Raw genomic sequence first — 26664 nt, 5'->3', positions numbered from 1 at the left:
AAAAAAAAAAAAGTTACTGTGTTTGGGGCCTTGCTATATAGAATCCTTCCAGCTGTTTCTTGGCTTTGATAGCACTGAAATATAGCATTAATTTATAGACATTGTGATTCTGTTTATCCTCTCAAGCACTACAAATCATAACTAACTAGAAGAAAAGACAAGAGCAAAGGCAGTTTATATCAGCTAGTCTAGGCAACCTGCATATTATTTACTTTAACTTGCTAAAAATAAATAGTACATCATGTTCTCACCGATAGAGCTTGTAGCTCCAACTTGCATAATACTTTGCCTGGGTTTAGCTTGACTATTGTGGTTGGCCATCCCTAGTTTTAAGAACATTCCTTTCTTTGCATATTGTCAATAGATAAGTTAACGGCCCTCTAATGACATTTATTCCTGACTTCCTCTGGAAAAATGGAAAATAGGCAGCCCCTAACTGGCATAGATTATTTTAAAGTTTAACTTTCCTCTCGTTTTCTGAAATTTCTCTAGTATTTTGTTTCAAAAATCCACAGTAAGTTCATGAGTCTGCTGAATCTTCATGTCTTTGGTAGTTTAGCCTATGGTATAAATACATTTTTAATTGAGTACATACCCTGTTGGCCAAAGTAACTGTAGGCAAGTTATTTTACTAAACATAAAATGTTGAATAGTATATGCTTCATAAAAGAAAATGAACAGCCTTCTTGGAATGATTCCAATGTATCACAAAATATTGCAAAATATACATGATTTTTGTCAGTGGAATATACTGTCTGGAGTTATCAATGTTTAAATAAAAGGTATATTTTAAAGAAAAGTGAGTATACAAATAGCACTGTGTCATTTGTTATTTCGTAATCAATTCATTAGCTCATCTCCTGTAAACTTGGGAAATTTAGAGCCAAACTTTGTTGATCACAAGTGTTGATCATACAGTATTCCATATTTTCCATATTCCATATTTTACTACAAGAGATAAATTCACTTTTCAGGAGAGAATGGCAGTTCATAGTCAAGCTTAATTAAACATTGTTACCTTTGGAGTAAAACAGGCACGGAAAGGAAACTTGTATTCATTCACATCTTTCTTTTGTATTGAAGGGTAAGGTAACGTTCAGCAGACTGGGATATGTTGTGCTGGCCTTTTAATGTAGTTTGGCTAAAGATTTACTTCTGGTCTTCTATCAGCTAGAAAAAGTTTATTTTCTTATGGATTTTTCTTATCGCAGGCTAACAGTATAGGAATGATTTTGCAGATTTAATATTTTTCCTCATTATATTAAATAACTTCATGAATTATTACATGGGTTCTCTATATTTGTTTTTTGTTTGTTTGTTTGTTGTTTTTTTTATATAATTTATGCATTTTAGATGAGTATTAATGAATCTCACTACAACGCAATGAACTTGTTTTTTCTAGTTTGCGAACTAAAGATGTGGGTTTTCTACTTAAATTTGTTTGTAGTCATTCAAGGTACTTATTATTGTGGAGTCAGCCTTCCACTCATCAGTTCCAGTAATAATAGAAAAATTCCACATACATATTTGGCATAGGAAACTGTATAGTCAAACATGGCATATACATGTGTTTGGGCAGATGAAAATCTGGTTCTCAGTGTTGCTTGGACAACAGGTTCTCCATTTGTGAATAAGAGAACATTTGTAAGAGGAATATTTATAACTTTTATACATAAATATATATGTTATGATAGCTATATGAGTGAATAATACCTTTTCTAGCATTCACAATAAATGAATTTTACATCAAATTAAATTAACACCATAGAATCTTAATTATCTTAGATAGTTCTTAGGACACTATTATTGGAGAAAATGTACAACACATACTTAATATAGTTAATGTAGCAGTAGCTATAAATGAAAAAAAAAAAATCATTCAGATATCTTTCCTCACACTATCATCTACCCCTTTATTCCCTGATGTTTACAGTGGTATTTATATATATATATATATATATATATATATATAAAAATGTTATTAGCATGCCTCTGTAAAGTTCCGATTTTTCAAGTAAATGTTCAGAGAGTCAAATCCCAAATGTCTAAAATATTACATTACCTTTAGTTCTCTTATTATGGGAGTCCTAGCAGACATAAACTTATAGCAGAAAATTTAGAAAATATAGATTCATATCCTGATGATTTTGGGGTAGCATTTGAGGCAAAAATATACACCTCTGCTTTTTAAGGAAAACAAAAATACGAAACCTTTCCAAGTTTCATCTGTTCCTATTTCTACTTACTTTTAAAGTCCTATTTCTATTTAATTTATCATCCATGCTCAATGCTGAACTCTATGACAGGCAGGCTGGGAAAGTGTACCACTGAAACATAACAGGATATTGGTTGGTTCCAGGCAGATAAGGAGTTTCTCATCTTTCCAGAGGATTCATTTTGGCCCAGATTTTTGTTATCCTTTTGTGCCTCTGATGGAGCTAACTGATAAAATGTACAGAGAGCAGGAAAACTGTTTCCTAGCAGGTGGAAAACAAGCTGCAGGGTGGATTGTCTGTGGATGCATTCGTGCGTGTGTATATGTGCGTGTGTTTAATGGGTGGTCCCTCCTTTTAAAGACTCACATCTTTCCTTTTTCCTTTTTTCTTTTTTCTTTTCTTTTCTTTTTTTTTTTTTTGGGGGGGGGGGGGGGGGGGAGGGTGAGGTGAAGGCAGATTCGATATTACCTGAAGGACTCAAAAGTGAAAAAATACAACTTAAACTAATATTTTTTCTTTCAACAAAGCAAATCCAAACAGGTCTCAGCAATATCTTCTGCAAAAATGTCCTATTTATGAGGTTCCCATTGCAGTGCCTGTCTCAGCCCTAACTGACTCTCACAGGGTCCCATTGCTCATGGGATTCCCAGACTGTAGTCAGTCTGGAAATTACCATCCCCTAAGCACTGAATGCATTTTGAATGTCTAATGCTGGTTTTATTACAACTGAGAATATAGTCATTAACTTTTTAAAACAGAGGCATCAGAACAAGACAGAAGACTAAGAGTGTTTGCAAAGAAAGATTTCTCTTTTCTTCTTTTAGTCTGGAGAGTTCTCCTGTATTCAAGGCTTGCTATTAGTCCCAGCTTGAGACTGGAATGCTGCAAGCATATCTTGTTGATCCCTGGGAAGAAATTAACTCCCATTTTGGAGGCCCAAATGTTTGGCAGTCCCCTTTTCCCCAGTCTCTACTTTTGAGCCTGCACCTCTACTGTCCTATGACTCCCTTGTTCACTTGCACAGCCAAGTACTTCTCTGGCCCCTGGTACCCTTGCTGCTTCCGGGAAGCGGTACTCTCCCCTTCCTCCTTCCTCCCAAGGCACCAGGATGCAGCAGCACCCCTCCTCCTTCTGCCCAGGCTTGGGCTGTTAAAAGGAAATGAGGACTGTTGCTCTCCATGACCAAATTAAGAAGACACCACTCTCTATACCTTCTGAAATCAAAGGCCAGAAGTGCTCAGAAACAGGTTTACAGAGGTATTTTGACACAAATGTATAGAGAAAGGGTCATAAGCTGAATGTTTTTCAAGTTGGTTGGTCATTCTGCTTAGTGCCTTACTTTATGTTGCTACTTATTTATTCAGATAGGAAACACTGGTCTCTGTGATTTCTAAATGGCATTTGACTGATGACATTTGGCCAATAAATTATATTTGGCTGATGCCACTCATGCTAAAATTTTCCGATTGCTACACATGTTAAAGCACAGAGCAATAAGCATGCCTCAAAAAGAGGGCTAGCAACAGATAACTACCAGTTGTCCTGCTATCTGAGAAGTATTCACTGTTGTCTGGGAAGCCAGACTGAACACAGTTTTTTAGGCAGCTCTTCCTAGAATGCAACCAACTGTCTGGATAGAAAGCAATATTCACACAGCCTGTGCTTTCCACCTTTCAGACTACTCAATTGGTTCTTCTGGACCCCTGCCATGACGTAGCCATAGGTATTAATTCCAAATGCAAGTGCTCGGTCTGAATTTCTTAGCATTTTCCAGAAGAACTGCTAATTACATTGGATGTGGGCTGCTATGGCTCTGCTGCTGCTATGTTCCACTTTCTGTCTCTTGTGTTCTCATTTGCTCCCCTTCTGACTTGCCTGAAATGAAAGGTTCATTTAATGGAATGTATTTACCTGAAGAATTATGGTTTGATCCCTTGGCCATAAGGATGGTTGGAAACATTTGGCACAGAATCAGGTTCAGTGGATTGTGGCTGCCTTTTCTTGTTGTCTAAGGTTGCCAGTTGTAATTTATAGTCTGTGTGGAGCAACTAATCTTTCTTTGGTAGAAAGGACAGAGCTGGGTTGCTGTATACTGTACATTATGTCTCATGCCAGCTGGAAATATTGCTAGGCACTCTGGAATTTTTTATTTTTTTTTCTTATTTTTTTCTCCAAAGTAAGGACTTTGACTTAGTTTATATATGTAGCTGTTTCTCCCCCACCCCCCCACCCCTACCCCTTGGATTATCTCTTAGCAACAGCCTCGAAAAACATTACGATTAAATGAATAAATGGAAATGTAGACCAGTGGGATTTTTTTTAATTCACTCCAGAATAAGACAGAACAAAATGAAAGAGGTACAGCACTGATCTACATCGGAGCTTCATTCTATTCCACAACTAACCCATGAAAGATGGAACAATTGCAGACATGCATTATTGACATTTTACACAACCGTGTGGCTGTAGACTTGTTTAGAAAGACATGAGGGGAAGAAATGCCTCCCAGGTCTTTTTCTTATATAACTATTTATGAATGCAAGAATAAAAAACAGAGCTGTATTAAAAGTTGTGAGCAGTAGTGTGCTGTAGATTTAATCTTTTTGTTCTACTTGAAGTCTAGCATGAAAATGAGGCAGTTAGTGTAATACTTTTTCAGGTAGCTTTGAAATTACCTCATAACAAAAACTAAAAACAATTGATTAAATATAGTGAAACTTAGCACTTTTTCTTCTTGCTGTGTGATACTTGGAATAGACTAACAGTAGTGAATTGCTAGCTTAGGTTTTATGAACACTTTTCATCAAAGCATAGGGATGGCTGTATTGAGCCAGGTTTCACATCCCTATATCATAGTCTTGTCTCAGACTGTGAAGATTTAGGAAGGAGTATAGGAACATACGGGATATTCTTATACTACGCCTTTCCAGCATTCAGCTGTTTTCAGGTCAAGGACTCCTGGTCTGAACAATTTTGTCTGTGTATTTAGAAATAATCTGTGGATTCCTTTTCCATGAGCTTCTTAAGTCTCCCCTACACTCCCTATAAAATGTTGGCATTCAAATATCCTTTGGCAAGAAATTCCCATTTCAACTTTCTGTTCTGAGCCTGGCTTCTCCTAGGGTGGTTTATTATTCCCAGGTCTTGTTTTGAAAGAGAGTAGTTAATCAATCCCTATCCACCCCTTTTATTATCCAGCCTTTTGTTCTCCAGGCTGCAGAGTTTCAACTCACTCAGGCATTCAGAATAGGAAAGATGCTCCATCTTTTTGCACATCTCCAAGCACTTTCCATTTTGAGATGTAGAAGGAGAGGACCAAAACTGCACACAGTATTGAAGATATAGATGGACAAGATATAGATATAGATATAGATATAGATATATGAAGATATAGATATACAATGGCATGGTGAAATCCAGGCAGTGTGCATTTTCTGGGCTACCTGTATGTTTCAGAGAACTCTCATTAGGTTTGTGAGCTGATGCAGGCACAATTTCTCATAAAGACAGAAATTCAGAGTGGATCCTGTTTTACTGATCTGAATTACCATCTAGGAGATTCTGCTACATGTCCTGGGTTGTAGGAGGCGTTGAAGAAAACTAGCCTTGATATACCAAAGATGAGCCCCAAATCAAACAAATGACTTTGCATGTATGCATGTGTATATGTATTTGTGGCTTTGTTAGGATATAAATTCTCCTGGGGAATTTCAAATCCCTCTGGAGAGGAACCAGGTCTATACAAAAAATGAAAAAATGCATGAAATGTATTACAATTCCTTCATTTTAAAGAAAAAATTATAATTTTAGTGAAATAATTGTAATTTCTCTATTTTAAAGATCTCATTCTCATCAGGCTCATACAAAATGAAAAAGGGAAGCCTGCCCCTATGACAGAGAAGTCATTTGATAGCAAAAATGTGTAAGTAAAAAAAAAAAAAAAAAAAAAAACACAAGCAAGCATTTAATCTTGTTTAGAGACTGCCACATTTCAATTAATTTTGCTGGGGTTTAGGGTTGTTTGGATTTGTTAAAGACCTTCGTCAATACATTCAAGTTAGGTTGAATTTTCAACAGTAAAATTGTCATTAAAATAGTTGTTAATGGTTGTGCAAGTACTTTTGCTGACTGCAAAGAACATGGAAGAAGATGAGACTAGAATGTATTTGGTAGGTATATGTATAATTTCATCCAAGAGTAAAACAATTTAAAATTCTTGAAACAACATCGATGAGTTAGGTTTCCCTTTGTCAGATCAATGTTCTTTTTCAGAATGTGAGCTAATTGTACAACTGACAAAATTATGGCAAAACCAAACAACAAGTTGTTCTTTTTAAGGAAGCTTTTCCAGTGTAGCCAGTAAAGGACTCACTCTTTAATACAGTAAAAGATCATCTTGCTAGATCAGTAAAACAAAAATTGAACTAAAATCATAATGTTCCTATCTTAGACAGTTGACTGTAGATTAGGTTGTTTTTATTCAACAAAAAACACCTGTTAAGCTTAGCTTAGGCTACCACCCAGGATCTAGATACACTTGTATCCTTAAGCAGACAGGAGGTCTTCTGCCTCTGCTTTTTGTTCCTTTTCCTTTGGCTTTATTCATCTTCCTAGGTTTGCCTGATAAGTCTTATACTTAGCATCTATATATCTATATACATGTATGTATATACATATATGATAGGAAAGCTAACTCTAGACTTCCCATTTTGTAGAAATAATTTTATTTTTTTTTTCCTTCTCTAGGATTTGATTCATCTGCATGTGGTTGAATCTTATAGACTAAGAGGTTTACTCTAAGGGGTTTATAGACTAAGGGGTTTACATGCATTTCTAACTTCTGTGTTCTTTCCCTTTGTGTGTATTTCAAAGCGTTTTAATGGGAGAAGTTCTGTTCCAGTCATGGAAGAGAAGACGAGTCCTTCGTGAATCTAATGGATTCACAAGTTCACTGTAACTTCAGTAACATTGCTGTCCCTTTTGACATCACACTTTGTTTCAAAGTGAACTCATTCATTGGATGTTGTTTTCAGTGAATCTCTTTTAGACAAACACCAAACTTCCTCTAACCTCTCAAATAGGTAGGAATGTGTAAATGACTGGAAAGCAAAAGGACCATTGTTCAGAAGAAACCTAAGCGATTTCCATGAATTTGGTTTTAACCTGATTTTCATGACTTTTTTTTTTTTTTTTTAAGCCATAGTCCATAATTGAGAAATATAGTGAAATATGTTTATGTAAGTCTTTCCTCTACACATTAAAAATGAACACAGTAGTTTGACTTCAAGCATGGATATAAGATGCTTCTAAATCCAGTAGTATATTTTGAGTTGATCTCAGAAGGACTAAGCATGACCTTAAATGTTTTCTTTCATTGCTTGGAACAGAAAATTAAAGTAAAAGTAGCACAGAAAAATCATTATGATGATGATAATTAAGCAAAGAACCTTTAGAGGCTAAATGTTATGTTGCTAACTTGTAAAGAGCTAACTTAGCAGAGATAAATATGCTTCAAGCAGATCTTTAATAGTATAGTCTGTTGAAATCCTTAAAACAGATTCTGTTTCTAGCCAAAGAGACCAAAATATTATTTGTATTGTTACACTTATTAACTCAAGGAACACACAATGAGTTTACACAGACACTAAACAATCTCTTATTTAAAAAGGTTTATGAAACCAATTGTAAAAACCCATAGCAAAGTAAAGCTGAGTGGATCCATCAGCATAATATTAGCTCTTTTTTGCAAGTCATTAAAACACAGGTACTTGTTTAGTTTAGTGGGACCTGAGAACTTTCCCAAAAAGAGAACAAGGGTAGTGTAGTTAGTATACTAAGAAGAAACAGACCGTTCTCCAATCTGTCAACACTGTAAAGTGAGTATGACTGGTACCTATAAGAAGCTTTAGTTAACCACTGATCTTATGGAATATTTTATCAAACATATTGTGATATGCAGCCTGCAGAACTGCTTGAAGTGGCACAAAAAAAAAAAAAAAAAAAAAAAAAAGGCATAGGATATTAGAGATTCAAATGTCCCATTAGTTATAATAACTGCCCTTCAACTACATTTGTTATTTTGTGTGGGGATATGAAATTTATGAAGCCAACTGAGTTAAAGCATTAAGTACTTTCTTTCCAGATTATGTAAATGCTACAGTGACTTTAAACCTTCAGCCTAAGATGACAGCAGTCAGTGCTAGAGAACACACAAGAAAAAAAAAAAAAAAAAAAAAAAAAAACGGAAACAAAACAGTAATACTCTTTGGTATTCAAAATAATCTTACTGTTATTTCTCCTTGCATGAAAGAAGATGACATTCACAAATGGTCGTTGGTAGGAAGGTAGTGTTCTCAAAGAAGGTATTGACTTGTTCTGTCTCTATATAACACAAAACTTATTGTCATGGAGTGTCTTATTTTGAAATGAAGGTAATTATGTTTCTCTGCAACCAGTGTGAAAGGAGACCATAAAATACCTAAAATATTTATAATACATCAGATGCCCTACATTCTTGGTGTTTAAGTGATAATTCTAGTAATGTACTGTATTATTCTGTGTTCTCCATTCTTATGATTACACAAATATGATTTGAGACAGTATAACCCTACACAATTCAGTAACCTTCTGCTTCAGTAGTGTTTTGACAACAGACGATGAGGCTACTACTAATCTGCTATCAACCATGCTTTTAGATAATCTGGTGCTATCTATATTGTGAGATGATAATCTTAGATAAAATACTACTGCTCAGTGACCCATCTATAAAATAAAGATGATTGAAATATAATATACTATGGTAGACTTTTTGCTACTGTTACATGTAAAATAAACCTATATTTAGGCCTTCTAAATTCCTATTTCTATCTGTTAAAGTACAACTACACATAAGACAGCTCCGAAATTTTCCTGCCACACTGGAGTGACAAATCCCCAGAGATAAGCTTTCTCTTACGAGTGATATACAGTGTTTACCCTGTCTGTAACTAAAGTAATTTTCCAGACTTGTATGTCTTACTTTGATTTAGAAAAGCAGGTGACACTGTACAAAACTGTATGTATTTCAGATGTTGCTGAAGTTGAAGAAATGACAAGATATGAATTTCACCCCTATGCTCTAAAGGACTTGGCATGGCCATCCTTACATAGTAACTTAGAACTTACAAACTCCTTCTTAAATCACAATTAATATATTAAAATGCCACAGTTCAAATTCACAGGATTCTGCAGATTGTACCTAGGATCTTTGTTTATTTTTATATTTACCATCATTCTAGGTCATAAGGTTTCACTGTGTACCTTTTTGTCATTCTAAATGTGTTTCATCTAAATATATTTATCTTGACACCAAACTAAATGGATGGCTTGCCTAGGAAAATACATATTCATTTCTGCCCCATTTAAAGTCTGATTTATTTGGTAGGGGAAAACTTTTTTTTTTTTTTTAAATTGCCATGCTTATTAAGTGTAATTTGTATTCCAGTACCCTAAGAATTTGATATTCAGTGGCAACAGATTATGATATTTACAAGTATGACATAGTTCTCTAAATCTAAGAAAACTGGAACAATGATATTTTGAAAAGTGGTGAAGGTGTATGGTGAGATTAAGCAGCTGGGTTGCAAGGGAGAAATAGGAGTCAGTATGTGACATGGACAGACACATTGATAAAGTGGTGAACAATTTAAAAATGGCATGATCAGATTCATTCATATCAAAGAGTAAAGAAAGCATGATTTGGGCATTTTTTTGTCTTTTCATTTTCTGTGTCAGTTTGATTCTTGGAAAAAAAATAATTCAGAATTCAGTATTATCCAAGAAGACAACAGCTGCTCATTTTTGTTGTTCAAACAAGTGCTACAGAGCTGGGGTTAGGGAAGGGGTCAGAGGATGCAGAAATGGCTGTGTCATCTTAAGGTTACACTTCTCTAGGAAATTCTCAAATTCTCAGTTGGTATCATAGGTCATCCATAAATTACTCATAAATGTTATTTATGGCTTCTTGATTTTTTTTTAGATAGTTATAAGTATCAGACTACAGTACATCTGTCATTCAGACTAAGTAACACTATTTGCCAATTTTATTTGTTGAAGTAAGAAAAGAATTCCTAACTCACACACACACTACAAAGCTGCCTTGTCTTCACATCATTTTGCTTAGGTTATTTGCCAAGCATGCAACACCTTTTCTGCTTAGAGGGGAGATAAGGCCACTAAAAAGGAGTGCTGCATATCCCTCCTCCTCTGTATTGGTATTTTGTGATTATTTCAGTGACCTTGCCTGCTCCACAAAGCATACAGGTGTTATATGTCTTACTTTTCAGTGTAACTTAATTTCCTCATGGATAGTAGGTGTGAATCTATGAATAGTTCTTAACTTGTGGGTGTGTGGTTATTGTTAGAATTGAGGATCTTTCAAATACTCTAAAGAATTAAAAGACTTCCAGTAACTATTCAACTCATACAGTCAAATAGTTACTCATTGCAGATCATACTTTTTCTTTTTCTTTTTCTTTTTCTTTTTTTTTTTTTTTTAATTTTAGTTCTGTTTTTATGGATTAGATTATGCCTTTTCTGAAATATGTAAATATGTGGTTTCCTGGGTGAGTGGACTACCTGTGGCAACTGGCCTAGTAGCAGTGGCGGTGGTCATGATACCAACTCTGGCCATCTGTTCCCTAAATGAATGTGCTTTTCACGTGATCTGGCAATTGTTGCTGCTGGAGGATGGATTGGGAATGGAAAAGGTGGAGGGCAGTTACTGCTGAGGGAAAAAGGAGGAGGAGTAACGTTTTTCGCTACCATTTTGCTAAAGATCAGCAGCAGTTACTGCTTTCATCACCTAGAAGCAGCATACTCCCTCCTGCCTAGCTTTCCATCACAGACCTTCCAGGACAGCTTTATCCTTTCCATCCTTGTGAGAAGAGTGGCTTTGGACCCTCCCTTGTCTGTGCACAAGTGTAGATTGTGTGGGAGAATGAGAGCTAGCTTCAGAAAAGAACACCTCAGTGAGTAAACAGTTAGAGAAGGAGATACCAACCTCTACTTTGGTCTCCAGAAAACCTTACTGTATCATCTTCATGGACTGACTTTGTCATCTAATGTGTTAGAGACTCGGGGTGAAGCCCTTTTTTATTCTTGCTGCTGGTGGTTCAACAGTCAAGTTTCCCATGGAGAGATGAATCTCCAGGAACCCAAGTCAGGCTGTAGCACCACTATATCACCACCCTCTTCCTAATTCTTTTCCATGAGTCATATAGCTGTCAGAATGACACATTTGTTTTGGATGGGAGGTCACTGAAGGACACAGAGTGCAAGTGTCCTTGTCTTTCAGAGTGTAACTTCCAAAACTGATGTATATTAAAATTAAAATTTTAAGTCTGAATTCTTATTAGGAACTTGTACTATTAGGAACTTGTACTATTAGGAACATGTACTTATTACGACATGACTTGCAGCTTTTTTTTTTTGTAAGACAAACATTTGTAAGGCAAACAGTTACTTATATAGCATTTACTAATTAAATATTCCTATAAATCGCAGCAAGATTTTTTTTTACAGCAGGACAGAGTAAATTGGAACTTGCAATTGAATATTGATCTATGGCCAAATAAAAATTTCTAAATGTAAAGCCTTCACTTAATTTAGACAGGATCAAAAATAACATTGATGGTCCTGTTACAAATTCTCCCAAGACCTTGTTGGGAAACATAATTCAATTTTCATGCTGTCCGGTGATGGATCCGGTTAATGGAATAACCCTATAACCTTTAATGTTATTATTCATACTCATGGGTAATATAAATATCATCTGTCCTTCCCTTGGGCTCTAGAACATTAGGCTAACCTCCTTCTTAAAGGCCCAATATGCTGTGGTTGCTCCATCTGTCTACTGCATTGATTGTTTTAAAATAACTAGTGTTATTTCAGGCATAGTAGACTCCTTAACTAGACCAACAATGTATTAGGGACCAAAAACTGCACTGAAATTTGGGAAGCTGAATCTGTACCAGGGATGTATCAGACCCAGAGAAAAAAATATATTATTTGTTTATTCAAGGAATTCTCCCTACCAAATTTCTCACTTCTAGTGCTTCCTCATGTATAAAATTCTAAATTATCATTGTTAGTTTTATTTTGATTTAATAAGCACTCTAGCTTTTCCATAAAGCTTCTTTATATTGTAATTCTGTGTTACAGTGTAATTTGTTAAATCTATAAAGAATGAATATAAGGTATAACCTGCATATCTTTTGATTTACATGCTTCAGTCTTCATGATTCACATTTTTCTCATATTTAGCAGCAGGTTACACTCTAAATGAGATTATCCTCTGGTTGGAGATCTGGGTATACCTGGGTTTTTAGGAAGGCTAGAGGGTTCAGCATTTGTGTGCTATAGCTCCTAGCTGCAGTCTATGGCAGCAGCTCGAGGGCTGCTAGATATGCTACCTGGAGAATATTTAGCAACAGGAGTGTCCAGGTAGGGCTTCTAACAAAAGGCTGTGATAAACATCTGAGGAAATTAAGGAAATGAACCACATACTATATATGTATGTATATATGTATCTATGTATCTATCTATCTATCTATCTATATGAAATAGTCTACCATCATTACATTATCCTTCCAACCCAACTCCACTTCAGTGGAGGTAAGCGAATCTGCCCTTTTTTATGCTCAGCTGCCAGACTGGCTTATGTGTATTCATGCAGCTGTAGTGGAGCAGGAAGAGAAAGGCAGGGGAATTAGGCAAAAAAATGAGCTTGTGCTAAGCTAAGGTAAAGCTCCTAGCCATCATACCCTATTTTGGAAGAAAGGTACATCAGTCGGAAAAGCCATCAACATCAGGGAGGAATTTTAAAATAAGGGGACATAACATGGGAAAAAAAGACAGTGGCCAATGAAATGTAGGATATGGAGAAGAGATAGATACCTATCACACTTGTATGTTGATTAAGATGAAGCAAGTAGCAGACTTACAATGATGTCTTCCTGAGAATGTCCTGTTTATATACTTGCTTAAATGAATGGTTTGATGCTGGGTGAAAAGATATCTGTGTGTTTTTTCTTTCACCCAGGCTTTTCATGCCACCTGGCAGGTAGCTCAGACCACAAAATTCTAAACATCGTAAGGAAGTTGGTGCCAGTTAAAGGGGAGGAATAAGAGAAAAGGGGAAGAGGATGATGTGGTGCTTGCTGGTGAAAGGAGGGTGTTTTGGATGAGAGGATGGATACACAGTCATTTAATTTCCTAAGAGCTGTGAAGTTTACGTGAAACCTCTATCTCCCCCCAGATAAAATATTTACTTATATGGATCTGTGAAGGTCATTGTATATCAGTATATAATTTTTTCCAATCTCATTCAAAGAAGCTTTCTAAGAAGCACTCTAGGAAAAGATTGGCTTGCATATTGATTCACTGGGCTGATTCATTGCTCCCATTCACATATAAAAACAGCAGGTTTGAAGCAGGACTCGTCTATGTTTCTTCTGGACCCAGTGAGTATGCAGTTGCCAAGCAGTTAGCGCTGCAGTGATGAATGCATTGCTAGTTATGTAATAGTCACAGCCTTTCAGCACCATCAGGTTTTAATAGCTGCTGGTGCATGTAGTGTGTAAAATAAAGTATATGGCTATGGTTCTGTGTACATCTCAATACATGGCTCCTGCCTTTTATGCACAGTAAAACAGAAAGTATAAAGGGAAGGTAATGAACTGGCAAGCTGTCTTTTGGGTAGCTAGCAGAGAGCACAATTTAAATGAACAAGTTTAGAAGTAGATGCCAGAATAATCTTCTTCATCCTTAGCTGTGTATTCACAATTGACCTCATCTGAAAGTGCTTGTTATTGCATTCCCAGACCTGTAAAGGGTGTGTTTAAAGACCTGTGGTTGTGTTTAAATTTCTAAGCTGAAGTCAGTAGGATCACTCTTAGGCTTGAAAAATTAGACTGCTTTTAAGATTTACTTGAGTGAGAACCAAGGGTTCATTGCTCTGCAAGATTTAACCATCCCTTGTTATTCAGATGTGATGTTACAAAATCAACTTGCTATTGATGTCAGCAAAAATCATCTTTCTGGCATTGAACAAGTAACATGCTAACTAGCCTAGCCTTCTTTGACTCTAGGGATAAGGCTGGGACTGTTCAGCTCATTTGCAGTCAGGTTCAAATTCGTCCATTCATAGCCCTCAAAACAAATTTAAAGGGCTATGAGAATTAATTAGCTGATGCCTGTCCCATCTTTTCAAAATGAAAAATGTTATCTAAGTAGTTCTGTGGTCATTATAACAGTCCTTACCTTTCCAAAAGATTAAATATAACAGAAAATTTAGAACCATGACCAGAGCTATAACAATATTGTATTGACAGAAGAAATAACAAAGGTTGTATGATGACAAGTGTTACTATGATATTCTTCACCAGCTTTTCTGAATTCGCTGTCAGCAGCAGAACATATTAAGTGCAGGAATAGTAATCTTTCCTTCTGTGTTCCTAACAAAAACTTTTATGTGGCTGAGAGAGGAAGGAGAGGCTATTACTCTGTATACTTTGGAGTTTTCATATACAAAGGACATCAGGAGTGGGCCTTGGGGTCCTAGGGAAAAGGCCACAGTCTAGAAAGTCAGATTATCCTGTCACAGATTATCCTCATTTATCTTTTCAGAGACAAACAGCATTTGCTGTGACATATTAACAGAGATAGATTTTCAGGGAATATGTTTTGATTTAATAGGCTTTATTCTGATATCCTGTCTTTGTTTTCTCTTTGCGCACCTTCAGCTATGTAACCAAACTATGAGGAGAAACATTTGAAGGACACAAAATGGGGAAGAATGTGTGAGTTCTTTACAGCATAAAGATTGTAAGGAAATGGGCTTCACATCTCTTACTGAAACTTTAAAAAAAATCAATGGTACAGTATCAGGCAAAATTCTTTAAAGGAAGAGATGGACACAGTGCACCTCTGTCTTGGAGTACTCTTATTACCATTTTATAGAGGTAGTAGTAGAAGAATGAAAGAAAAAGGAAACAAACAAACAAACAAACAAACAAACAAAAAAAAACAGATCATATTGAGTACAAAGGAGTGCTAGGACACAATTTAAAGTGGTTCTTCAGTCCTTATATGACTAGAAGAACAGAGATTGCCTTTGCCATATTCTGACAAGGGCCAGATTTCACACTTACATTTAATTCCCCATCCATTCTTCATTCTACCTACCTGAGACTAAGTAGGGAGTGGAAAGAGATTCTACTTCTGTTTAAATAATAATTTAAATTTATTTAAAGTGAAGAAGGGTGTATTTTTTGGCCCTCTTCTAATGTTATGCATCTGTACTAATCCAGCTGAACTTCACCATGGTGTTCTCTCACTCACACTCCTCAAAGGAAGAGGGCGAGAAAATACAATGAAAAGGCTTGGGGGTTGAGATAAGGACAGGAAGATCAACTCACCAATTACTATCATGGGCAAAACAGAATCAGTGTAGGAAGATTAATGGAATTTATTGTCTATCACTAGCAGACTAGAAGAATGAGAAACTACATTCAGATTACTTTTGGGGCCAAGTAGCATCTCCTTTAATGTGACTCTTCTGCTCACTTTTTTTTCTTTTTTTTTTTTTTTTTCAGTAGATGCAGTAAAAACCAATTTTGATTAAACTGTTGAAAATTCTTAAATGAGGTCTGAAAGCACCTATTTTTTTCCATGTTGCCTTTGTAACAAAAGAAAAAATGCAAAGCCAAGAGTGGTAATGTCCTTGGTTTATTTCCAAACAATATTTTCTAGTTCTATGTTTGTGTATCAGACTTTAAACCAAATAGAATTAAAGTTTAGAAAAATCTGCTATTACAGTATGTTTAGCTAAGGCACATAATTGTTGGTTAAATGTTACCTTCCTGTCTGCATTGACTCTGTGGTTGTTTTACTCTCTACTATGGCAAGGGCTTGACTTTCAAAAAACAGGTGGAGCAAATGAAGCATTATTAGAAAATAATGTTCTGATAAAATGTATTTCCTTGGTCTTGTAACATTTAAAATATATCATGGATCAGTTTTGTGTGTTTATTAACTGTGTAATGAACAAACAACACCCAACCCAATAAAAAGTGTTGTTTCACTAGAGCATAAAATCCCTTTTAAAATTAGTTTGTCAGTACATTCATAATTCTTGTTCATGTATTTAGTGTGTGTAATTTTCAAGGTTCTGAAATTTAGAATCCATGACAGAAAAAGTGTTCTAAAGAAATCTACTCTTTTAATGTTTTCTGATGTTTTATATATTGTTCCTCTTTGATGGGTTTGGGCAGAGATTAGAACAAGATCACCTGTTCATCCAAAATCAGATTAATGGCCATTTTGTAAAGATTTATCAATCTATATAGATATATATATAATCTATAATCTATATAAAGAATCTATAATCTCCTAACTGTGTCAATTAATGAAACTCTATCAAAACCCCACCAGTAAAGAGGTCTGAAACTGATTTCATATGTGAAGTTGAAATAAATAATTTGTATTGTTTGCATGACTAAATTTTGTAAGGAATGCTACTAAAATACAATCCAAAGTTGGGATCAAGTGTGCAATTTAGTTTCAGGTTGCTTTCTGTTCAAGTGCTAGGCAGGTCTTGTATTTTCTGTTTTATTATTATGTTGAAAGACTGAATTGTTTCTGTTCTTAAGTGTACATAGTGTTGCTTTTTTAATGGTTAAGTGTTAACTATTATAGAGAAAAGCATTAAAAGATACTATTCAATTTTCCTGTACCTGCAAGCACAATAGTATGCATTCGTGTCCTGCAGTCACTGTTGTGGCTATGCTATTGTATAAAATTAGATTGAGTAGGTATATTTTCAATAATTAGCTTGTGTACTAGCTGCACAGGCAGACAGTGGGATAAACAAAATAATATTTATTTATTGTTTCAGTCAGATCTGGTTCTCCATTTTGTCTTCTGTTGCCTACCTGGCTTAGAGTATTTTGGCTAGCTAATTTAATGCTTAGATACGTTGTTCTATCATAGGTAGTAACCAAGGGTAGCCTAGTCTTTGATTATGATCCTTTTCCATAAGTGTAAGGTCAGAAGTTCCTTGAAAGTTCTGTTTATATCTTGAATAAGAATGTAGAACACCTGCAACTACACAAAGAAACCCTTATAAATTTCTCAAATCTTACGTGAAATTATGACAGCATATGACTTCTTGTGCCACTTCAGGCACAAAAAGGCTCATGCCTATACTGAAGAACAGTAAGCCTTCTTTGCCACTCAGTGCATTTCCCTTCATAGATAACCTTTTAATGAAAATGACTTTGCAGTTATATGATTATGAAGCTGTAATGTCAAAGTTTTCTTTCATATCTGATATAATGTGTTTAGACCACTGTGATCGGTCATATTATGCTATAGATATGTCACTACCAATGTACCAGGGTATGAGATAAGTGTCCAAATATGTTTATCAAAGTATTTTCCTCTGTTCCATTTCTGCCATCTTTGTATTTTTTATCACATTTAAAGTGTGCATGTACAGGTTTGAGGTATTCTCCAATTCCTTCTCAAGCCCGTTTTAGCTGCCTTGTCTCTACTGCAAAGCTACGCTGTCACTATGGAAAGTTTTTGTTATACAGCTATAACAAAATATATTGTTATACATATAAATGGTAAATTTGTTGTGATGGTTTATGGCAGGGGACACAGTGACAGGACTCAACAGGCACAAGCTGAAGCAGAGGAGGTTCCATTTGAGCACCAAGAAACAAGAAACACTTTTTTTTTCTTTTTTTTTTTTTTTTTTTTTTACTGTGAGGATGTCAGAACCTGGGCATAGGCTGCCCAGAGAGGTTGTGGGGTCTCCCTCATTGGAGGTATGTCTGGTTCAGGGAAGAGACTGTATGTGACTTTGACTGAGCAGGGGGCTTGGACCAGATGACCTCCAGAGGACCCTGCCGACCTCAGCCCTTCTGTGGTTCTGTAACTCTGTGATACAGTGATGAGAAGATTCTGACTAAAATATAAACATCACATTCTAATGTAGCGTGAGTGAAAACAGTCAAATGTGCAAACCTTTAGGCTGCTGTAAATTCATTGTAATTGATTTTTGCACCTTTTCAGTCACTGCTCTACAGACAATTGATATAATTGCTTTTGATCTCCTTTATTCACTGTTCACATAAGGGAAGAAAGGAGGAACTTCACCAATAATGCATTGTGTTTGAGAGCTAAGGAGGAAGAGAATTGAAAAGAATATAATTCTGTAGTAACACGATTTTGAGGATTTAAGTCACCTTATCTAGAAACTGGGTTTGATTATGTTTTAGAAAAGCAGATACTTATACCATAACGTGTATCAAGAAAATCTCCTAGTGTCTAGGGGTAGCTTCAGGCATAGTATGGAGAGAGACACTGCTCAGCCGCATGGGGGGGCTGCTTCTCAGGCCTGGAAAGCAGTTGGTACAGCATGAAATATTATAGAGGTACAATGTTCAGAAAGAGTCATTCTGTCCTTTAGCCAAATAAGTAGATTTTCCCTAGTAAAGTTTACTGGAAAAAAAATCTATAATGGAAAGTTTCTGGTATGTGGATAAAGTATTCTTTTGGAAAAGTTATTCACTGTTGGTAATATGTGCAGTAAAAATACACACTAAATACTTTACCAAAATAGAAGTGGGGATGTAATAAACACTGCAGAATTGAAAATGTAACACCAAAGCATGGTTATACAGCTATTTTCAGCCATTTGCCAGTCTGTGGAAGGTTAGCTTAGTCATTTTATTACATAGGTTAAGAGGCTGAATATCTGTCGTCTTATTTTGTCCAAAATAAAAGCACATCATGTATGATTTTCAGTCTTTTCATCTCTGTTCTGTGAATTAAGTTCATCATCACTGTAGTATGGGAGAAAGATTATTAGTATTATCATTTACATTATAAGAGGATATCCCCAGCACAGCAAGCAAGAAGGCTCTATATGTCTTCAGAAATTTGGCAGTTTTGAAAATAAATAAAAAATAAAAGCTCTACACATTAATTTATATACATCATAAACAATAGCTATTTTATGTGTTGTCTTACGTATGCAGGTAACTCTATTTCTAAACATGAATGCATCAAAAATCTAAATCTGAGGACAAACATTACCTCTCCACCAGTTCATGTTTAGCCTTAAGAGATATGTTGGTAACGTAATACTGAAGGAACATGATTGCATGTTTGCTGAATTACAGTTTGGTTTTGGTTATGAACAGATAAGCAAAGTTAAAAAGTAAAGCCTAACAAGATCTGCCAGACATGGTATTTTATATCAACAGAAGTGGTATGTCATAAGAAACATTCATAAAGAAGATATGCAAAATATATTATATTCTGGATGCTTAGCTAAATACCACCAGTGATAGCAATACAAATAACCAACATTAAGATTTTTATTGTTTTCACAACACTAGGAAAATATAAAGAAAGGTAGGTAGCATATAGAAGTCAAGATGTTTCAAAAATTGAAATGTCAAACAATTATATGTCACACAGAATATCTTTTTACTCAAATCCAGATATTTTGTACTGAGTACAACTATTTGTTTTAGAACATATAAGGTTTTTTTTTTCTTCCCAAAACATGATCTTATTTAGAAAAAGATTTTTATTACTATCTGAGTTGACTTTTTTTCTGGGGAAAATACACTTAGAAACACTAAAAGTGGTGACAAAGTTTGGTATTGCTGAATCTGCATGTTTTTGTTTGTTTTGTTTTGCTTTTGAAGAATAATAATGCCAAATGCAGCATACAGAATGAAAACGATGTTAAATATTTACATGCAGTGGTATTTTAGGGTAAAATGAAGTGAACACATTATTTATTATGGAACTGTTTAGAAGGGACTACTGCAGTCATAATTGTGGGAGTTAGGCACTACCCACTGTTTTCTTGCAGAATATGGGTTTAGCCAAGTGCCTTATTACTGGTTCTAGAAAGTACAGTTTGTAATACAGATCTGTGCCACCTGTTTGAAAAACTGCAATTCTACTCTATCTTTTAACTGATGAAGTTACTTGGCAAGTCATCTCCAAGTTATCGTACTGTTTTATGATGTCCTGAACACTGCCCATATTTGGACTTGCCAAAGAACTGCACGGAGGTCACTGGCTGCTTTGCTGTACACAATTGAGACTGTTGAGCTAGGCTGAAAAAGAGATAAATATGTAGGAGAATACATTAAACTTGCTATTTAAATGAAATCTTTTTCCAACAGCTTAGCACAGTGCTTCTACACTGGTATATTCTGGCATGTCTACTCAGATAGATTTTGACAATCCTGAGCAAGCTTCTGAGCTGTTTGGTTCTGAGGCAGAACAGGTATGGAAATAGTAAGCTGTAAGAGCTCATGCAGTGCTCTGTTAACTCAGGACTTATAATTCCAGGACTGTTATTTCATACCATATGTCAAAGGCATGAAGAATGATGTTTTTGTTGCTTTGTGTAGGCATAGCATTTGTAGCTTTAGTACATGTTTTAGGTGAATAATATGCTATTGCTTTAACTGTACTTAATTTTAGTACATATCATTGTAATTTGGAGAGGCAATTATTTGTGTTTCACCTGGTTGGTGACATTAGCTCTGCTTCCTGAATTTATGTTCCAAGTACCTACAACCACAATGTTGTCTGAAACCTACAGTGTTGTCTCTTTGCAAATGGTTAGACCCTTGCAGTTCTGTCTCTGGTAATATTTCTGGTCACACACACAGTTTGGTCACTTTGCTTGTGTCAAAGAATGCACCAAAACTGTTTGCTTAGTTGTGGATAGTCTTCACTGGTTGGAATTTGGGTACTAAAACATCTGAGTGGTTCCTAAAACTTGTAGGTTTATTTAAAATGAATACCAGTGAGAAGACCTGATGAACATATAAGCTATCTATTATAGCTTATTTTCTCTAGTCAGTAATTGTTTTAAAGCCTACACCTCTTCTTCTTCTTCTTTTTTTTTTTTAATACATAAACAAGTACCTGTCCAAGACCTACAGGCTTTTCAAAAGAAAAACTGTATTACTTTACACCTTTTGATGTGAAAATGTTCACTTCAAAGACTTCAAATACCTGTCATTGCCATGATGATCCATTGTACCAGAGCACTCTTGCACTCTTAAGTGTAGTAAGACTGAGTAAAAGCTGGAAACGAAGCAATCATATGATTCATTTCATTAGTGCTTCACAACAATTGTGAGTATCAGCAGTTTGAAACCTTAGGTAGTCAGGGAAGCAAACAAGGAACAGAATCTCACAAGAGACTTTTTGACCTTTTTTCATCTCAAACCTGTTATATAACTCCATAGGTAGCTGGGGGGAGAGGGGGGGGGGGGGAGAAGGGGGGAGGAGGGGTGTTAATCAAACATGGCTTCCCAAGAAATAATGTCATTAGTGCCACCTTCTTATTTTCAAGATCCACTTCTATACCTTCCTGATGTTGGTCTTTAATCCAGATACAAAGCAATCAGAGGGATTTTTATTTTTAAAATTCTTCGAAGTTTTAAGACGACTTCATTCTGATATATTTCTTAAGATATATCAGTAGTTTATTGTGTTTAACATTCTGACTAATATTAAGAGTTCAAGAAGTAATATAAAGTCTTAATAATGAATGCATTTGCATAATGCGGTGGTATATGTACTGACCTCAGCTGATGACACACTTGAACATGGGAGGGCTAATAATGCAGCTCCCTCTGCTCCATTGACATCTCTGCTTTGAATCTCAAAGAAGGCTTTTTCTGTAATATGCAGGATTATTCATAACCTAGTTATATTGAACAGTCATATATTTTCACCCTTAACTGTAGCTTATTAACCAACTGATTCAGGAATTTTAAAAAATATTTACAATATTTTAAAATATTTAAACTTATTTAAAATATTACTATAGTATGCAGTTTGCTCCGGACAAATCATGTCACCACAACTGAACAGCTTAAATTGCTACACCATAGAAGCTGATTTTGAATAGATTATTGCATACCACATCAAATTGACTGTTGTCATGCAAGATGTTGTCCTCTCATCAGTGATTTTTTTTTCCTGGTTAAGAAGCTCAAAGTTTCACGGCATGATATTTTAGATATTAGCTTCCTTTTAACCTTTACATCATATAGTACACTACCACCTATTCCTCACTGAAAATGTCCTAAGAATGAACAGATTATTATAGTGTAGGTTATATATAATAAATATATAATATGCATTCAGAGTTAAATTTCATATTATTATTTCAAGCACAGCTTTAAACATAAACATATGCAAATAATACTGATGTCGTGGATAGAACTGCTGAACAATATTCTCTGGAGTGTGAAAAGGGCTGTTTCTTTAATGACATTTATTGTCATATTGCAGAGTTGCAAGAATCTAGAGGATAAGTAGAGCAAACAAAGACTCAGGAGATGAGAGATTAAGTAAACTGAGAGTTCATGTGAAACTAAGAACACTTCCTCCTCTTCCTATGGAAAAGCACAAGAAAAATATTGGAATAATCCTATGTCTTGACTTGTAGATTTATTGTATTGATGTTTCCCCAGTCACAGACCGAGCAGCTACAGTGTATGATTCAGGTACTGTTGCCCATATAGTGTTATAAATAGGGATAAATCTTGCAGGCACTAAACTCTAAGGACGAATTAATGAAGGGAAGTATCAGTATAAATAATCTAGTACATCAGATGATTTTATTTTCACACACAGCTTGCTTATTTTCAAGAATGATTATCCTGTATTCTTCAGAATTCATTTCTCCTTTCAATGATTATACTGTCTATGATCTGCATAACAATATGCTTCAGCCTTGATGAGTTTTTTTGTTTGTTTGTTTGTTTGGGTGGTTGTTTTTTTTTCCTAGTTCCACTGTGAGATGTAAAATTAGGTCTTAAACACTTGTGGTCAGAAAGGATTCCTAGGTATGTCTTCTAAGAGAGGAGAGGGGTAAACTGCAAAAGAGCAGTCACTGTGCTAGCCATGGACTAGTCTGGGCAATTCGGTGCAGCTTTGTTATCTAAAAAGAAAAACGAGTGGTGAGATTGTCTGTCCCGATACTGCCATAAAATTAGGCATCTTCTCTGTAACAAACACATTCTCCCCAAGTATAACTAACTCAATGATTAGTGAGAAATTATCACTCCCTATAAGCTATTCATAAAAACTGGCATGCTGCAGTGGCAGTGCAATTTCAGTTATAAAATAACACATTTATTTTAACTGATTCAGACAGATTGAGGTGGGCTTTTTTTGGAACATCCTTGTAAATCTGATTTAAGAATCTAGACCAAAAATTGAGACTGTTACTTGTAAGGTAAAGTTAAGTGTTGCTGTAGGATTTGATGTAATGGGGATGGAGGGGAGGGTTGATACTCAGTTAGTTGTATTGAAACATGCTGAAAGTACTTCAGAGTTAGAGTGTTTCCAAAGATTAACCCCCGGTTTTAATAAATGCATGCTTTCTTCTGATTTATTTATTTATTTTTTAATTTTGTATAATTGTTCAGTTATGAACATACTGCAAAGAATTCTAAAGAATTCTAAAGCCTTCAATTTATGCACAAAGTTACTGCAATGACAAAAAGCAGCTATGACAAAATGTGGATTTCCCCAGCATAATTTGGTGTTAAGAGGCTGAACAAATTAGTTTTTTTTTAAGTATCTATTGGAAAAACAGTGACGTCTTCAGATCTGTATGTTGGCTGACTCTTTCAAATGTTTTGTTTTCCTTTGTATGTAAATTTTTCTTGAAGATCAAGAACAAGTCAGTGCAGGCATCACTATGGTTTGGGCTGTCTTAAAACAAACAAGAAGTTGCTCCCAAAAAGAAACAGTGTTATGAACTCCTGATCACTTTTGCAGGAAGGCTCTGTTTATTTGTGTATCCCTTCCCTTGGGGTCTGCCAATTCAGGGGGCAGGAGTTCCTCACTGCCTGCTAAGGAGTCCCTCTGCTGCTCTTTGCTCTCTAATTCAAGTACTTTAAAATCTTTTTATTGTGTCAGGGACTCTAGATCAAGAATCTTGCTATGAGTTCCCTTCTGGGAGATACTGTTTGAAGATTTTTTTTACTATTATTATTTTTAATCTATTTTACTTGCAAAGGGACCTAAAAAGTAAGAGGAGAGTGGAAGAGCTAGAAAGTGGTATAGCTATAACATCAGTTCAGCTCATGTTCATCACTGTAAATCCACAGGGACGTAATGAAACACCCGTTCACCAGTTATTATCTTTGAAGATGCAACACCCTTTGTTTCCAGACACATGTTCTTTTTTTTTTTTAAAAAAAAAAAAAAAAAAAAAAAAGTTTAATAAGTGCCCATTTTCAGCAGCCTTTTCATGTATTAATTTTGCCTTGTGCAGACTGGCCTGCCCTCGGGGATATGCTGCCAGTGGATGTCTACTCCCTGAGCAAAATTCCCAGGAGTAAAGCTAGCATTTGGCCTGCAGGAGTAGATTGCTATGAATTGTTTCCCTCCCGGGAAAAGCTTTATGAATTATGTCATTTGGCATCTGAAGTATATCTTTGGGAATACCCTCTTCATGACTTTCAGAATTCGGTCTGGATATTCACTCTGGACTTATCTTTCAGCACAGTGCTTATATTTCACCTCAAATCATTCCATGTCAGAGCCATTTACTATAGTTGCAAACTCATGTAAAACTATCAGCCCATGACGGAAGAGTTGGGACCTGGTGATTAAATGTTTTGGCCTTGGACTTGAGGAAGCAGGCACAGTAGTTAACACTTTAAAGATTCTTGCTTATTGCCCTTGTTCATCTGAAATGAGTCTCTGCCTACACTACATTATGATACCAATTACACATGGCATTTGTAATTAAAGTATTTTTCTTTATGTATTTATTTATTTGTTTCCGTTAGGACCTGTGTTATGAATTGGATGGATGTCTGTAAGGAAATGAATCATTATGTTTTTCATTATGGGATTATTCTGTGAGGCTTTTGCTGTGATTTTTCAGTGTTTGAGCTGTCCCATCACTCAGCCAAACCTTTAAGCGGATGCTTAAATTAATTCATTAAAGAATGTTTTACGGTTAAGAATTTGTTCAAGTGCTTTAGTGAATTAACATTTCCATTTATAAAGTACAGCTTGGCTTTTGGTAGTGATTTTCAGTTATTAATAATAATAGTATAATATTTTGAAAACTCAGAGATTGTGTTTTGTTTGGACTAACTCACAAAAAAAAAAAAAAAAAAAAAAAAAGAGTTTCTGGTTTCTGCCCCACTTTGGGCATCTTTATTAGATAGGACAAATAAAAAGCAAGAGGGAAAATAGTAATATCTGTACTGCATTATTGGGAAACTGCCATTCACATTATGTTAGCAACCTATAAAAATCACAGAGAAAGCATGCATAGCAAGAGAAATGACCCACAGTCTCCAGCCCCCAACCATCCATTCATTTTCATGAAATGCTATCATGTCCCTAAAAACGTGTGCTCCTTTTCCTTCAATTAACAGTCAGCAAAAAGATTGAAGTCATTTTTAGAAAGAAGAGACCTGTCTTTGACATTCTTTGTCAGATTTCCTGTAATTGGAAAATCTGGAATGTCTCTGCTCATAGGAGCTAAATGTTAAAATCCAAATTCAGTTATTAACCCCATTAAAATACATCTAATTTTCTGTTCCCTCAAGCAGCATTGTCAAAATTCCCTCCCCAGGTGTCTGGATAGAAGGAAGTTACAGCTGGTATCTGTCCTGCTCTTTACATTGATGTTTGTATTTGTCCATCTGACTGCAGGCCACCTGCTGTAAGGGCAAAAGGGTGGGATCCCTCACTTCAGAGCAACATCCTTCTGCCAGCAGAAGGTTATTCAATTAATCACCCTGCTTAATGCTGGATGGGATAATGTAAACCATCTGCACTTGCTCTCCCTCCCTTTCCACTTGCTGGGGACAGCAGCCCTTTCTTTCCCTGGAGAGGTGGGAAAAGTTTTCAATCTGTTCTCTTTTCACATTAGCTTCTCACTACAGTTATTAGAGTTTGACATTTGATTTGCTTCCTGACTGGGGCTATATTCTGTGCAGACACTTTGTTGAAACATCTGGTAAACATTTGATAATACCTTAACGTTTTACCACCCTTACCCATAGTGGACTGAATTTTTCTCCTACTTGCCCAAACGGCTTTAAGTAATTTTGTATGGATCAAAGCACTAAACTAGGTCAAGTAAGGGAAGAGAATAGGATTCTTAAGTGCATTAACACCATAAGACTGTCCATACAATTCTGAATTTTTAAATTACAATTTTGTATTTGTAGCCTTTTTTTTTTTTTCCAGAAATATTTCTTTGTATGGCTTTGTATGGTTTTAACACATTTACTCCAATTTATGGAAAGAAAAGTAGTGTTCATTGCTGTGGTTACTCTGGTTTCACCAGCAGATAATTCTTTCTATTTGTTTT

This window comes from Aythya marila, assembly GCF_965140915.1.
Source record: "Aythya marila genome assembly, chromosome: 2".
Classification (NCBI taxonomy): domain Eukaryota; kingdom Metazoa; phylum Chordata; class Aves; order Anseriformes; family Anatidae; genus Aythya; species Aythya marila.
The sequence above is the reverse complement of the archived record's forward strand: the minus strand, read 5'-3'. Positions refer to the sequence as shown.